The 14,897-nt window shown below is 43.5% G+C and overlaps 1 protein-coding gene and 1 long non-coding RNA gene across 5 annotated transcripts in view; both read left to right on the top strand.

Annotated features, from left to right (window-relative positions):
* The window catches only part of AFF3 (AF4/FMR2 family member 3), a 306,895-nt gene that overhangs the window by 241,531 nt on the left and 50,467 nt on the right, over positions 1-14,897 (top strand). The window lies entirely within an intron of this gene.
* On the top strand, positions 5,966-8,073 carry LOC125431363. Its single transcript, XR_007244299.1, has 3 exons — positions 5,966-6,059; positions 6,585-6,654; positions 6,859-8,073. It is a non-coding gene; the product is annotated as an uncharacterized LOC125431363 (long non-coding RNA).

Here is a 14,897-nt window from a genome sequence, read left to right as displayed (position 1 = left end):
AAGCCAAAATTAACAGCCGAGCGGGCATCGTGGCAAGCTTCAAGAACCTGTTTAACGGAGGGAGGCGCATTACCAACATTCCCCCCTCCATGAAACTCCATTCTCCAAACGCCAATTGGGAGTCCCCTTCGACCGCTGGAAACTCGTGCAGCCCCGCCTCCTATAATTTGCGCAGGAAAGGAGAGCAGAGACTTTAGGAGCGAGGCCCGGAGGAGAATTAGATTTTGAAGAGATCGAGTGACAGCCAGCCCCAACTGGGAGGGGGAAAGGCAGTGCGTGGAGATGTCTCGTGGGGCAGCTCCACCCCCCCCCCTCGGGTAAGTGGCGCGAGAGCGCGTCATCCAGTTTGTTGGTTTTTCAGGGAAAAAATGGACTGTAAAAGAGAAACGAGAAAGAAATTCATTATGAAGAAGTTGTTTCTGTGGACATCTTGAGGGGAGTGGAAAGAGCACCAGGTTTTTATGATCCGACCAAACTTGAGAGGGATGTTTGTACCCCTCCAGCCAATTAAGCCAAAGTGGAGAGTGCTGCTTTGATGGCCGCAGTCTCTTTGTCACCCTACAGTCCAGTTGAGTTCGGCACCAGAGAATTTTTTAGACAAATAAGCACACGGAACCAGTCTACCATCTTTATTTTTTTCTGCAACAGGGCTTGCCCCAAATTACTTTGTCGAAGGCGTCCACGATGAACCACAATGGGGAGATCCGGGTCAGGGGTGCTTGGGGATGGGATTCGGTGGTAAACGCAGATTTTAATAGTTCAAAGGCTGTTTGACATTTTTCAGACCAGAAAAGGGGGGCCCCGAACTTGGCGGACAGTGGATCCTTACCCTTAGTGCGTAAGGGGTCTGTAGAGAGGGAGAGTCAGTTCAGCAGAATTGGGGTATAAAATCCGCGATAGAAATTAGCAAAACCAAGAAGCGACTGGAGTTCTTCTGCGGTTGGTGGGGGCGAGCCATTGGAGGGACTGCGTCAATTTCTTAGGATCCATTTTTTAAGCCCACCGAGTGAGATCCATTAACCCAAATAGTCAATGGAGGTCTGATGAAAACAAGCATTTTGAGAGTTTGTAGAGAGAGTTGTCAAACAAGCGTTTCAGCACCTCTCGAACCAATATTTCATGCTCTTCTATCGTTTTGCGAGTAAACAAAAGCGTCATCTAAGAGGTATACAACAACTCCCTTGTACAGTAAAATCCTTGGAGAACTTCATTAATAAAGGGCCATGAAAGCCCCGGGGGCCCGTTAACCCGAATGGCATTATGAAATATTGAAACTGTCCAAACGTTGTATTAAACGCAGTCAGGGGTTCATATCCTGCAGCAATTCTGACTCTGTAGTAAGCTTCTCTCAAGTCCAATTTAGTAAAAATGGAGTCCTTTACAGAGTGCATCTAAAAGGTCCTTGATCAAAGGCAAGGGATATTTATTGGACAGGGAGACCGCGTGAGACCTCGATAATCTGTGCAAAAGCCTTAGAAGACCCATCTTTCTTTTTTGACAAACAAAAGCGTTAAAGCGTGTTATTATTGTGTTTGGTATTGCTCCCATACGTATAAGAAACCGAGAGCAAGGTTCTTGTCTAAGAAGGTACGAAGTTCAACCTTCTCCTCATTGGGACTCATGCGGTAGATTCTACCCTTGGGTAGTTAAGCCCCTGGTTGTATGACAATTTTACAGTCAGTGTCTCTGTGGGGTGGCAACTGATCACATTCCTGCTCCTGAAAAACTCTGGCTAGATCTTGATATGCAGGTGGGATGCCAATAGAATCGGGAGCAATCACTGGGGAAGCCAGAGAGGGGGGGTGTATGTCAGGAGGCGTTAAGGTTTTCTTCCCAATTCATGTGTTCACCGCAGGGAGGGTCAGTGAATTCTAGGATCCTTTCTTTCCAAATGAATTTTGGTTCATGTAACAATAACCAAAGGGTATTACCCAAAACTATAGAGTGTTTGGCCACTGGTAAAATGAAACTAATTTTCTCCCAATGGTCAGTACGGCGGAGAACCGGCTGTGTTTTGAACTAGGCCGGTCCTTAATACCGTTTCCGAGGGAGCTACCCGTCCATTTGAGGTGAATGTTATGGAGCTTAGCCAGTGGAATTCGGTCCAGACCTAGCTCCTCACCACCTGGGGCCGCATTAAGCAGTGGGAACAACCCACGGAATCCTAAAGGGGCGAGGCTATAATCTCTGAGTGTGTTTAGTGAGGTTGGCCAGAAATGCTTGAATGCCAGTAATGGGAGCGCTGCATCCCACTCACAGCGTCAGGAGTCGGGCCCATGTGTGGGGAATGAAGAAAGGCAAACAGCTGCTTCCCACCCCTCCTCTGGAGTGCCGCCAGGGTCACCGCTTTGGAGCGAGAGCCAGTGGAAGTGACTGATGACCTGCTTTGTGGTGGTTTGGCAGGCCGGAGTGCAGCGGAGCTGGGGTGCGTTGGTTTTACTGTTTCTTAGGACAGTTAGTGACTAGATGACCTGGCCCTCCGCCAGTAAAGACACAACCCAAGTCGGCGTGGCAGTCGGAGGTGGTTTCGATGGGAAGCGGCTAGGCTTGACTTGGTGGACCCCGCAGTAGTGGTTTGCAGAGTGAAGTAGGCCTCCTTGTGAGCGATATTCCAAAGCGAGGCGCCACTAGCAGAGCTAACTGGATCCAATCCGCAATGATACGAGGAACTTCGAATTAAAAACACCCTTTCCGCGTGGCTTGCTGTCCACAGCATCCGAGAAGAATTCGCATTTCATGCGTTCAGGCCACTCAGGAGGAAGTCGGGCAGCCGCGCCGCGGAATTCACTTGGACAAATTCTGCAAGCGGGCGGTTGCCTTGCTGGATGGTTTTGATAGTGCGGATAGCTTCATTCTCGGCGCCTGGATCTTGAAAGCGCGCTCTTAAAGCTTGGAGGAGGAATACGAGGGCACTGTGCGAGAGTCCTCATCCTGTAAAATCAAAACAGTCACGAACCAGTCGGATACTGCCCCATCCAGGACTGAGCCACGATGTCCACGTATTTTTTAGCGTTCAGACCGGTATAGATCATCATAGTCTTCCAAGTGGGCATTGAGTTGCAAGATAGAGTAGGGAAGTTTGGAGGCGGTCCCCATCAAAGCGGAGCTGGTATCGGGAGGCGATAGTAGCCCCGTTCGGCCAGCTCTTGGTGCCTGCTGGGGAGGTGGTTCTTGCGCGGGTTGAGCCCGGGTTGGGCGAGCAGCTTCTGTTGTATGCGGGAGCCGGAATCGCGAGAGCTGGCGTTTGGGTAGCAGGACGGAAATGCATTAGCCCCCCACAAGCCGGCATGATCAGTAACAGCCTGGAGCTCCCAACTTGGGGCTTCCCGGTCTACTGCCTCCCCTTGGATTCCCTCTCCAACGCATGGCAGAATACTCTCGCGCGAGCCAATGCATCCTGAATGCGCATACAAAGCAGCCTTTTCTCGTTCCAATTTAGCCGGTTAAGTCCCGTTTAAGGGCTTCAGTGAGCTCACTTTGCGTGCGCCAGAGCCTGAAGCGCTTCAGCGTTGCCGTTGTAAATCCAGTCTGGACTGTTCCAGGACTTTATCATGGACTGATCGATTCTAGCGGCATATTGTTGTTCTGAGCTGCGTCTTTGGCACGGTCCAACTTCAGCGAAGCCTGGATCCTCTTTTTATGCTGTTCACTGTTCCCGGGTCCCTCTGCAGGTTTTCGCGCTTCTTAAGCTGCAACTGTGCCCGCTCCTCCTCCACATAGCTGGCGTTCACGGTTCCATGCCGCTTGGGCTTCTGCGCCCGAGTCGTCCCACTTCCTCATCCCAGTCCCTCCCTCGATGGGAGAGGAAACCGGTCTGGCTGGGGAACGCGGAGGCTTTCTTCGGACTCTTCGTTGCGTCTGGAAGCCGCAGGCATCGGAGACAATCAGTAGCCGCCGCAGCCACCGGTGGTGCTCCCCGAGGCACCTCAGGTAAAAGCGGTCGCTGGCCCGGGATTAGGGGTCCGATTGGGAAAGCGATACGGGATACCCCTCCCAATTCCAGGTTTGAGCCCTCGTGTTCCTTTGGACGGGCCCCAGTGCTGTGCCACGGTGTGGTTTCTTTGGGAGCATCACCAAAAAATCACGCAGTCCAGGAATCGCTCAATGGACTCCCTTGGGTTGCCGCATTTAAAAGGTGGTCGAAGCCCGTCTCCTCCATGACAGGTCGCATCTGATGTTTGTCCTCCCCGCGACAACGGGTAGAAACCCGATCCACACGCGCTCCATCCATAGACCGCGCCCCAAACGACTCATGGTCGATGCGTCACGTCCCTCGTTCCAACGGAGTAAAGGGAAGACTTCGTGCTGATACGAGGACGGGGAAAGAGCCACCAGCGAAATTGCCCGTTCTCCTGCTGGTTCCTCCAGATCCAGAAGGGAAAGGTCGGAGCCCTCTTTTGGGGCTACCGCACCTTCCTCGCAGTAAAATTCAACCTCTCCATCGCATAGACAAGAGGTCCACTGCACAGGAATATAGATGAATCTCAAGATTCCTGCCACAATGTAAGGAATTCCATAGACAGCTAGAAATAAAAGGCTTTGGGAGTAAAAAAAGTCCATTTTATTAAGACATGCTTAGAAAGCTCTGGGTAAGTACACGCAGAAAGTGGCTTAGGAATGAGACACTTCCCGCCAGAAGCTACTACAGGTTATAAATACCAGTCAAATTCCCATCCCCCTTCCTGCTTCCCATGGGAACAGAGGCTTCATCTCCCGCGCAGAGATAAAGTCTCCGCCGATGCACCTGGCCCATCGCCCGGGCTGTGGAATGCACTCAAGGTTACTTCACCATCAACACTATTGAATCCTTTACAGTGCTAAAGGCATTGATGGGACTTCCTTTTAACCAAGAATATATATATTCTTTCTGCATTTTTTCCCAGACCAAGGGGGTTAACTTTATGTGAAAGATGCAAATGAAGTACACATAGCTCTTTCAAAAATCATACTATGATTGTGTTTGCAGATGGTCAAAAAATAAATGGCACGCATCTTCCATTTTCCCTGACAGTTCATGTAGACCAATTTGTTTCTAAGGCAGTTTATATGGATATATCAATGTAGGCAAATGCACCCATACAAAGGATGTCAACTTAATTTTAACTGTATTTGTTGGGGGTTTAACTTGCTAGGGCACTTATTTTGATATATTCATGATGTAGTTGTACGGCAAGGAGCCAAACAGACAGGCCCCTGCAGCCAGCCAAAAGGATCTGTATCATGTAATTGTGCCATGGCACTTGGCCAATCAATCATATGAGTTCTTCTACCAACTCTGCCTCATCAGATTTGCCCTGTGGGCCATTCCCTGGGTCATGTTCTTATCACCTTCAATATATACCTGAGAAATGTCATTTTGAGCAGCTTTCTCTAATAACAAATTTAATAATATCTGTGCAGAGCAAGGCTATAAGAGTGCTTGGAGTCTCCTAGTGGAAAAATTAGATCCTAGATTTGCTCACAGTATGGAGTAAAGATCCAGGATGCTCTTTACATCAGAACATAGACTGCTTTGAGAAGACCTTGAAGCAGATGTCAACTCATGGGCATAATTGTATTGCCATGAAGTGCTGACCAAGACTAAAGAATAGCCATTGTAGTATAAGAGGGTGGTCACCCACAACAGTGGATCTGAGAATTTGCTCATATTATGCTCATTCTACATAGAATTCCTCTACATTTTGAGATGATGTGAATGCTAAGCCAAAGGGGGTGGCAGAAAGTCTCAATTTCCAAATGGTGGATTCTGCTCTGCAATACCTCCCTGCCTCGCTTGGAACTGCAAGATGGCTCACGGGGCATAGTCTCTCCTGATCTTGTGACAATAAGCACCAAGGCTACTCATTAGTTTGCACAAGGAACTGCAGGTGAGAATCTTTTTTGCTTATAGTAATAAAAAGTAATAGTGAAATTGCTTTAAATTAAGAGTATATTTTCACCTAGTACAACTACTGCTGCACTTTTTCAGAAAACACAGTAGAGCTTTCTGGGAACAGTCTCAACACGGATGTCGAGGTGGGTGACGACGAGACAAGTGTGTGGGACAGAAAGCCTATATGGTAAGTTTCCAAAAACCAAATATTGATAAAATAATTAATATCAATTTTTAAGTTTGTGCATTGATATATCATTGTCTTTAATGGGATAGGAAGGGGAAATGAGGGCTTTCAGTGTGATACCAGTGTGATGGGGTGAGACACTGGAAGGAGCACGTTCATTCTCCACCTCACTAATGTGCATTTGTGTGTGTGTGTGTGTGTGTGTGTGTGTGTGAGAGAGAGAGAGAGATAGAGAGAGAGAGAGAGAGAAGTGATGCTAGATATTCCTTTCTGGTACTGCAACTAAGAGTGGAAGGTACTACTTGGAGGGGATGTTTCTGTGTGGAAATTGCTACAAGTGTGGAGGGAACATATCATGCTTTTCATAAAACATCTCCTGACAGCAATGCCTGAGTATTTCACTTACCTCTTTGCCTTCTCTGGGTTAATTAAAAATTCTCACCATTCCTGTACTGATCAAACCAGATGTGTGGGGAAATGATCAGTGCATATGTACATCATTCATCACATATTCTGTCCTTGCAGGGTCCCTGGATGCAGGAAATACTGGCTGTTGAACTCACTTCTGCAAGTCCAGCAAAGCATACCCACAAAGGTACTCAGGAGCGGTGATATCACCAAGATCGGGTAGAATAGTGTACATTTCACAGATGCAAAATACTTCTACCCTCCTCTTTTTAAACCAAATGACCAGCTTGTGTGGTGGGTTACTGTAAGAGAGACTTGGGTTATGCACACTGGTCTTAAAGAACCTGTCCTCACTTGATACCATCACTGTTCTCTGCTGTACATCTTTCAGGTGTGAATGGAGAGCCCAGTCTAGCACAACTGTCATCTGTAACATATATTTCCAATGCCAAGACCAAGAACAGGCATTTGTCAGGGTGGCACAGGGTGACTGAGTACCTGAAGGTGCAGTCCACATGGGGGCACAATGAGGAGTTGGAGGAGACGCATGTGGAGCAAGATGAGGCCAGCTGCTGACATGAGGAGATGCTAGAGAAGACATAATTGCCAGGTCATGCAAGAAGCTCTTCAGCAGAACTTCAGTCATGGAAGCAGTTCTGAGCACTTTGAAGACATTGGTTGAATTCATGATGAAGAAACAGCAGCAGCAAAGAGAGCCTGTTCTAACATACCAACCCTTGGGTCCCTTCAGACAATAGGGGTAGCCTGTTCTGTAGAATGACAAACAGCAAGCCAAGCATGGGGCACTAGTGATTTGTCCCAAGCTCATCCAGACCAAGGGGGTTGAACCCAATGGGCCTATTTTGGGCACCCAATGGCCTAGTACTCCCCACAATCTTCCCATAGCACAAATGTCATTTCTACATTGTTGATTGCATGGGCAGTTTTTTCTGTTGTTTTCATGATGCTTTAAAGTCTTTCCACTGGTTTGACATACTTTTACTGTGGTTTTAATAAAATATTTTGTCCTTTCTGATCTCTGTATTGCTATATCTTGGGCTTCTCCCCTCTCCAAAAAACACATGCCCTCTTTGTACCAATTACGTGAATCGCTGTAAGCATTAACATAAGAAAAAAAGTTCATTAACTGTTTTGCAAACTGTCTACAAGATATGTTAAAATAGTATCCCCATAACCCAAATCTAATGTTAAAAGAATTGGAAAACTAGAAAAGATTGCAAAATTGTCCTCCATAATAGATCAGTTACAAACTATTTTCGGTGTGTATTATTTAATCAGAGTACAACGATTAATAATTTATTTAGGGCTTCTGCCCCTTGTTTTCAGTAGATGATTCTGCTGTGGGGGGCCCAGAACATATTTGGCCAGCCGGGCTGAGTGTGGTTCTATTGTCCCGGCCTCCGATGGGCTAAGGGGGGGATGGGAGGGTTTTAATCACCATCTGAGGTTTCTGGTTTTATTTTAAACATACTGTATTGTTATAGGTTTTTAATACTGTTATATTATAGTTTTATAGTATGTTGTACACTGCCCTGAGCTCTTCAGGGGAGGGCGGCAAATAAAGCCAAAGAATAAATAAATAAAATATTATTATTATTATATTAAAGACCCCATGTGATGACTCCTAGCTGGAGTTTCTAACAGTACAAATATAGAAATTCAAGCTTAGAGTCTCATTTTCTGTTCACAAATGATGCTGGACCTTTGTTCAGCACTGGTTGCACAGATGTTTTGATGTGTTGTGCCAGCACTCAGTGTGTGCCAGCACTAATTAAGACAAAGAACAGCTCATGATTCTTTATCCCTGAGTTGAGGACAAAACCGAATGTAATAGGATGAAGTCAAAATTTTGAAGTGCGAAAAGAAATTAGATTTTGTATTCCGGATAGTGAATTGGAGACATCTTTATACATCTACTATTACATCATCAAAGCCTAACTGGCATTACGGGAATGCTTTTCAGTGTAAGACACATTCATAAACAACCATACTGTCTCTGCTGTCACATGGGCCAGGCATATTACAGATGCAAGAATGTAAATGAATGGGCAGAAATATTAAGCCAGCCACTGTCAGAAAGGATGCCAAGTTTCTGTACATACTGGGTATTTAATCAGCATGTCTCCTTTCCTCCAAACTGAGGCATCCATCTTGCTCCCAGAGGTGAAGAAGCACCAGAAAGTTGGTATGCTTTGCATGTTGAGGGGGAGATCCCCTTATTTCCATGGCACTAAGAATGCCCCTTTGACCTTCTTAAATATGGACCAGCATTGCTTGTGGGACCAATTTAAGCAAGTGTTTAGAGCTTGATGGTCACCTCAGTGAAGATAGACTAATTTTCCAGGTGAGTGCTGGTCATTACCTAGTCACCTTATCCACTCTCCAGCAAAATAGCCAACAGACTCTGTACCTCATGGTATTGCCAAAGTCTCTCTCCTTTGGACACTATATTAGTGTGATAGTTAAAATGATATGGCAGTGCAGCATGTATACAGAGGCAGGCCTGAAACTGAAAGTGTGTCCACAGAATAGGTTTGGACTGGATTCCCTACCCTGTGATTGTTTATGTATTCTTTCCCCCTTCTCTCACTCACCCCACCACCACCACCAATATTCCAACAATGTGGTTACCTGGTTTGCATGCACTCCTTTCCCTATTTATATTTTTGGGCTAAGGTTAGATTGTTATAGCAATGTTACAGGGAATACCTCCACTCCACACCTCAGAAAGGACTTGGACACCACAGATGGTAGAAATTAAAATTATGTTTCTTTTGAGAAAAGTGTTTTTTGCAAAAAAAAATCAACTTGCAAATGAAACACTGGCTCCCCAGAAAGGTGGAGAAACCACAAGTTTCATTAGGTGACTATTATTTGTGCTTCCCATTCTGAAGGCTGCAGTCCAGTTTTCCATTTATCATACATGCCTGTAAGAAGTGTAATACAGTCACCATGGAATTGGATGGGTCTGGCAGCTAAGAATGTTGGAAAAATTGATCAGTTAGCATATATCCTAATTATATACTGAATTATTGATCTCCACACAACATTAACATTTTGCATTTTAATCATAGTTCTCTTGAAAGGTGCTAAATTTTCTACCTTTGTTACCTAACAAACCTTTATTTGCTTTTAGACAGTAAGACTGTGAAGTTTTTAAAAATGTATAATATTAATTCGTTCTTCTGGTAATACTCATTTTTATTTCACACCAATCCCTCATGCCCTGAAATTATTGCTTTTAAATTAAAACTTAAAAACTTAAAACTGAAATTATTTCAAGTTTTTGCTCTTGTTCAATCACTATTTATCAGCCTGGGCTGAGAGTGGCTTTTGGCTCGGGGTTGACACATGCACATTTGTTTATTTTGTTCAATTTCATGGAAGATTAGGATGGCCATTTTCATTCTACCTATTTTGTTTTCAGATTTCTGTGTTAGTTTCCTTTGCAGCATGATATGTGCTCTTTAGCCATCTTTTGCAGTATTTTTATGCAATATGCAATTGACGCAAAATATCTGTTTGAACAGCAATATATCCATGGAAGGCTATTAACATGGTCAGAAATAAAAAGGACAATGGTAGTTCCGCATTTGAAGAAATCATAAAATAAATTCAAGCTTTCAAAACAGATCAGAGTTGTCACAAGATTTACTAACACACATTATTTTTATCACATCCTGGAAGCTGATTTCTTTAGCCCTTGACTTGGACTTACTGAAACTGTCCTGATTGCTGAAGTTGACTTTTTGGTAAATGTAATTGTAAATGTCACTAAAGGTGCTACCACCTTCTGCTCCTCCAGAAGGAAATCCATGCTGGTAAATATGGAACATGGCATTGTGATGGCACACAAAACACACAAAAGTGAAGGAAGTGTCACTCAGTCACCTGGGCATTATGCCACTTGCCCCTATACTCACACTACATTTCTCAAGCTGCCCCCTTCTTCAAAACATTCACAGATGTCACTTGTAATTAGTGGCCCAATCATGCTGTGGGAGTTCCACCTGTCACTACTGGAATGAAGCCCCATTGGACCGAGTGTGAATTTCTTCTGAATAAGCATGTATAGGATTGGGGCGCAGTCCTCAGCTTGGTTGCAGTCTGGTCCAGCTCTGCAGAATTAAGTCCAGGCTACAATTAGAGAATAAGCAGAAACCAGTGGGACTTACTGCATAGGAATGCATAGGAATGTTCACTGGATCTTGCAAGGCCCAACAAACAAGAACCTCCGCACCTGACAGTCTTGTTTTCTTTGCGTATTGGAAGTTTTTTGTTTGTTTTTTTGTTTGCTTTCTGGAGAACCCAGAGAAAGGGAGGCATTCTTCAGGACCCTGCCTGTAAAGAGTTAACTTGCTCAGACTGATGAGTCTTAGCTGCTCATGCTCAGCTGATGCAAGGTCAACAGCAAACACAACGAGAAAGTCAGAGCTGCTTTATTTTTCTTGCAAGCAGGTCAAATAAAACACTGCTGATGTTCCATTTATCTGGTGTGACAAGCAAACACTTGGCAGCCAGTGCAAGCACACATTGGAATCTGGCAGCAGGCCTCCCAGCACAGCTGTCAGCCTGCTGACTAATCACTTTATCCTGAAGTTAATGCAGCTCTGGGTTTTTAACACTCTTTCATCTTACATGGCCAGGCGCTCAAGTCCTTGGAGAGAGCTATTTACTCTGGTAATGCAGTTATTAATTATAATAATTTTTTTCTCATTTTGGCAGTAGTGCTACTTGCATGAGCTCCTTTTGTCAGTGTTTCTCTAATGTTTACAATTTCTTTTTTGCAGATAGGAGTTATTTTTATATTGCTCTTTCCAATTACAAGCAATAAAGGCCTCTCAAAATATTAAACTGAATTTCCTTTGTGGCTGTTTGTAAGGGTGTTAAGATTTTATTTTTAGGGGCATGTTCAGGAATTTGTTTTTAAAGCTGGCATAATACTGTAGCAATTGGATTGTGAGCATTGTACAGTGTGCACCTGGTTATGGGAAGAAAGCTGCTTTACCTTAGGTTTGCATTATTGGATGGCTCTTGTAGTCCTGTCAGCAGAAACAGTATTTAAGCATCTCTAAGGACGATTGGAAATATAGGTGGCGTCTGTGTGCTCTCTTCTTGGCAGCACTGCTTTCTTAGTTGTGCTTAACAGAAGTGGCAGTGTGAAATTAACTATTTTAGCAAAAGCTTTACATATTGTGAAAAGAATCTAACCAACCTTTGACTCATCATGGTTCCCAGCACTATTATTATGTAAAGTAGAAGAATGAGACTTCATAAAATGTCTAGGAACAGTTGCAGCAAACACAATCATCTGTCAGGTTTCCTTTAGAAGAGAAGGTTGTTAGCTTTTCAGGTTCCAGAAGAACCTATGCTTGTGATGGACTTTGTGTTTGTAATGGCAGGTTTGACACACACGGCCCTTGAACTATTACAGCATGGTATGACAGAGATTCTTCTGCTAGAACTCCCCCTCTTCCCCACCCTCTACCAATTAAAACCACCAGCTTTTTTCCCCACACAAGGAGTCTGGCAAACTATATTTTAGAATATGTTTTCCAAGCAAAATGGCATTTTAATCATCTGACTTTCAGCAAAAGCAATTGAGAATTAAGGCCAGTTTTTAAATTAGACCATGCTGCCATGGGAATTGTGCTTTATCTGCCACAAGGGCATAATCTATCCTTGTCTTAGCATTTGCTGTGAAAAGGAAGAGGAGGCCTGCACGGATATGAGATGTGCATTTAATTTAAGAACAGAACTGCATTTTCTGTTAGCCCTTTTATGTAGTGGAGGGATAATGATCTTGGCAAATAAAATGAACCGTGCAGGTCAGTTTTCTATCAGGGGAAGTGGATTGTTCCTCTCCTTGCCCTTTTACCAATGGTTGCTCTGACCCCTGAAAAGGTTATGCCAGGAACAAGGCACAAAAGGGAGACTGACTGCAGCAAGCTCCTCTCTGCACCAGTGAAAAGCTGGTAGGATTCAGCTCATGTGTGCTGTCCTCTTCTGTGTCAAAAAAGCACAACCTGAAAGGGATCCTTTGAGCAAGCCTAATTGGCTGAACTTGGGTACCAATGACAGATGGTTTCATAAGACTAGGCTTAAGAGTTTGGGAATGATGTCAGCCTACTCAGCTGATCTCCTGTCCCAATAGGAACTTTAAGATCTCATGAGGTAAAGCTAGTCATGCTCAAGTCATGTGACATCATTCTCCCAGTCCAGTTAAATCTATAATCAACACTAATTCAGAAAGAGAATATAAAGGCCTCAAACCCCGTGGAAAATTGGATGCAATGCATAGTCTATGGTAAGAAAATGGATGTGGTGGTACTAAGAGAGGAGTTTCATTGGGGAACAGGGTTTTATCTCAAAAGTCAATGCAGTTTTATGTGACTAAGGCTGGACCAAGACATCTGCACTGTCATTACAGTATAGTACTTTTCTGCAACTAGACTGTCCTGCCTACCCAGGACACAGGATTGTCTTGTCTACCCATACACGTCAAAATACTCCTCTGAAGTTGTCTTTTAGTTGCTTTTAAATATTTTTAAACTGCCCTAAGTTGCACTAAAATCACCATTCTATCTTTGAATTTTTCTGGAGACATGCTGATTTAGATATAAAATTTAGCTGTTTCATTCATTTGGATTGTACTGACTGCAAACAGAAAACCTGTTGAGAATCGTTTTTTCCTGTTTGAGCAGCAGGACAGTGGAGATTTGGAGGAGACCCCCTGCTGTGTCCTTGCAACTTCAATTAGCAGGATAAAACCTAATGAACAAACTCAACCTTTGCTCGTAAAGGAAGTGGCTGACAAGTACTTGGAAAAACTACCTCCTTTTAGTACAAAGCATAACAACTCTTCACAGTTTAAAACCAGAAACAACTAACACACTTAAACTTTATAATCTCATTGCAAGGACTGTGGAAACCATTTATAAATTAACTCTCAACTGAATTGTGTTACCAACTTTATTACTGATGCATTGTTACCGAAACAAAATCCTCAGAAAGAACCTAAAACACAAGACACTTTAAATGCCCACTTATTCTATGAGCACCTTCTGTGACTCAAACAAATAAGAAATAAGGGCACTGTTTATATGCAGCAATTGGTTCTTGAGATAAACAAGGTATGCCTCAACGTGTTTAATTATCGAGGTCTTCGCCCAGTATGGAACTCTTTAAGCATTGCCAAGCAACACTTCAGCAACTTACTGAAAAGGAAGTTCAACGATATCGACCTGTTGATCTCTGAAGTACTTGGCAAACCTAACAACAGTTATGACCCCCAAAGAATTTTAATTATGTTTGGGTCAGAGGCAATACTGAGACTTTTACTCCAGCAATCAGCAGTCCTTGCACGCAAAAGGGTCTTTCCCACCCATTTCTTTATAAATTTGAATATTACTCCTTTATTCCCTAGACATGAAGATTCTAATTATAAAATGCGTATAAACAAAAGAAAAGAAGAGGGCCGTCAGTTAACATTGAATGTCTCTACTATGGATGCTGACACAGCCCAGGCAGTAGAACCAGTAATTGTTGAAGAGATGAGGAAGGTCTCTTGGTCTGAAAATGAAATAATTGAGACCAATTTAAAAGAATCTTTTAATCAACTACAGGAAGTGGATCAACGGGAAATAATAAAGAAATTGGATATGCTCAAAGAAAGCCTAGTAGGAAAAGAACAGGGGCCAAAATTAGTATTCCCTTGTCAATGTCATAAGGAAGCAGAGGAGACTCCAGCCGTTCCTCTTACTAGAGATTGCACAAACAATAACATAGAATGCCCCTATAGGATCTTTGTCAACAATTATCTCAGCTCAACTTGCACCTTGCAAGGTTACATATAAGCAAGTGCAGCTCCTGCATCCTTCCAGAACAAGTACAGATATGTTTGATCCTTTATCTTTGTTAACTCAACATCAACAGCAACATGTGATTCAACCAATAAAATTAGATCTGGATTTTTGATCTAATAGAGTATTAAATGTAGAAGTGAAAAATAATAAAGAAGGTAAATCTTGGGCCCAAGAACTTAAGGATCTCACAATCTCTGATCCATTCAACATGAGGTCAAATGCTGACACAGTTACATGTTCCATAAATACAACAACTGAATTGTGATTTGCCTAACAACCCAAATCGAACTAAAATGCTGGGACCAGAGCATATAAATGGATGTGTGTTTATTGATACTAATAAGACTCTGGATCAAATTGCAGAATCAGATGGACTATTGACTCCACCTGATTCATCCTCTTCCCAGAGTCTCCATATCTTGTCCTGGAACATTGCAGGATGAAAAAACAAATCTTCTGATCCAGATTTTATCGATTATTTAAAATTATTTGATTGTATTTTGTTGCAAGAGACATGGGCTGCAGAAGACATAAAACTGAATAA

The sequence above is a fragment of the Sphaerodactylus townsendi genome, linkage group LG04, assembly GCF_021028975.2.
Source record: "Sphaerodactylus townsendi isolate TG3544 linkage group LG04, MPM_Stown_v2.3, whole genome shotgun sequence".
NCBI classification, from domain to species: Eukaryota; Metazoa; Chordata; class Lepidosauria; order Squamata; family Sphaerodactylidae; genus Sphaerodactylus; species Sphaerodactylus townsendi.
This window is presented reverse-complemented; position numbering and strand designations above follow the sequence as displayed.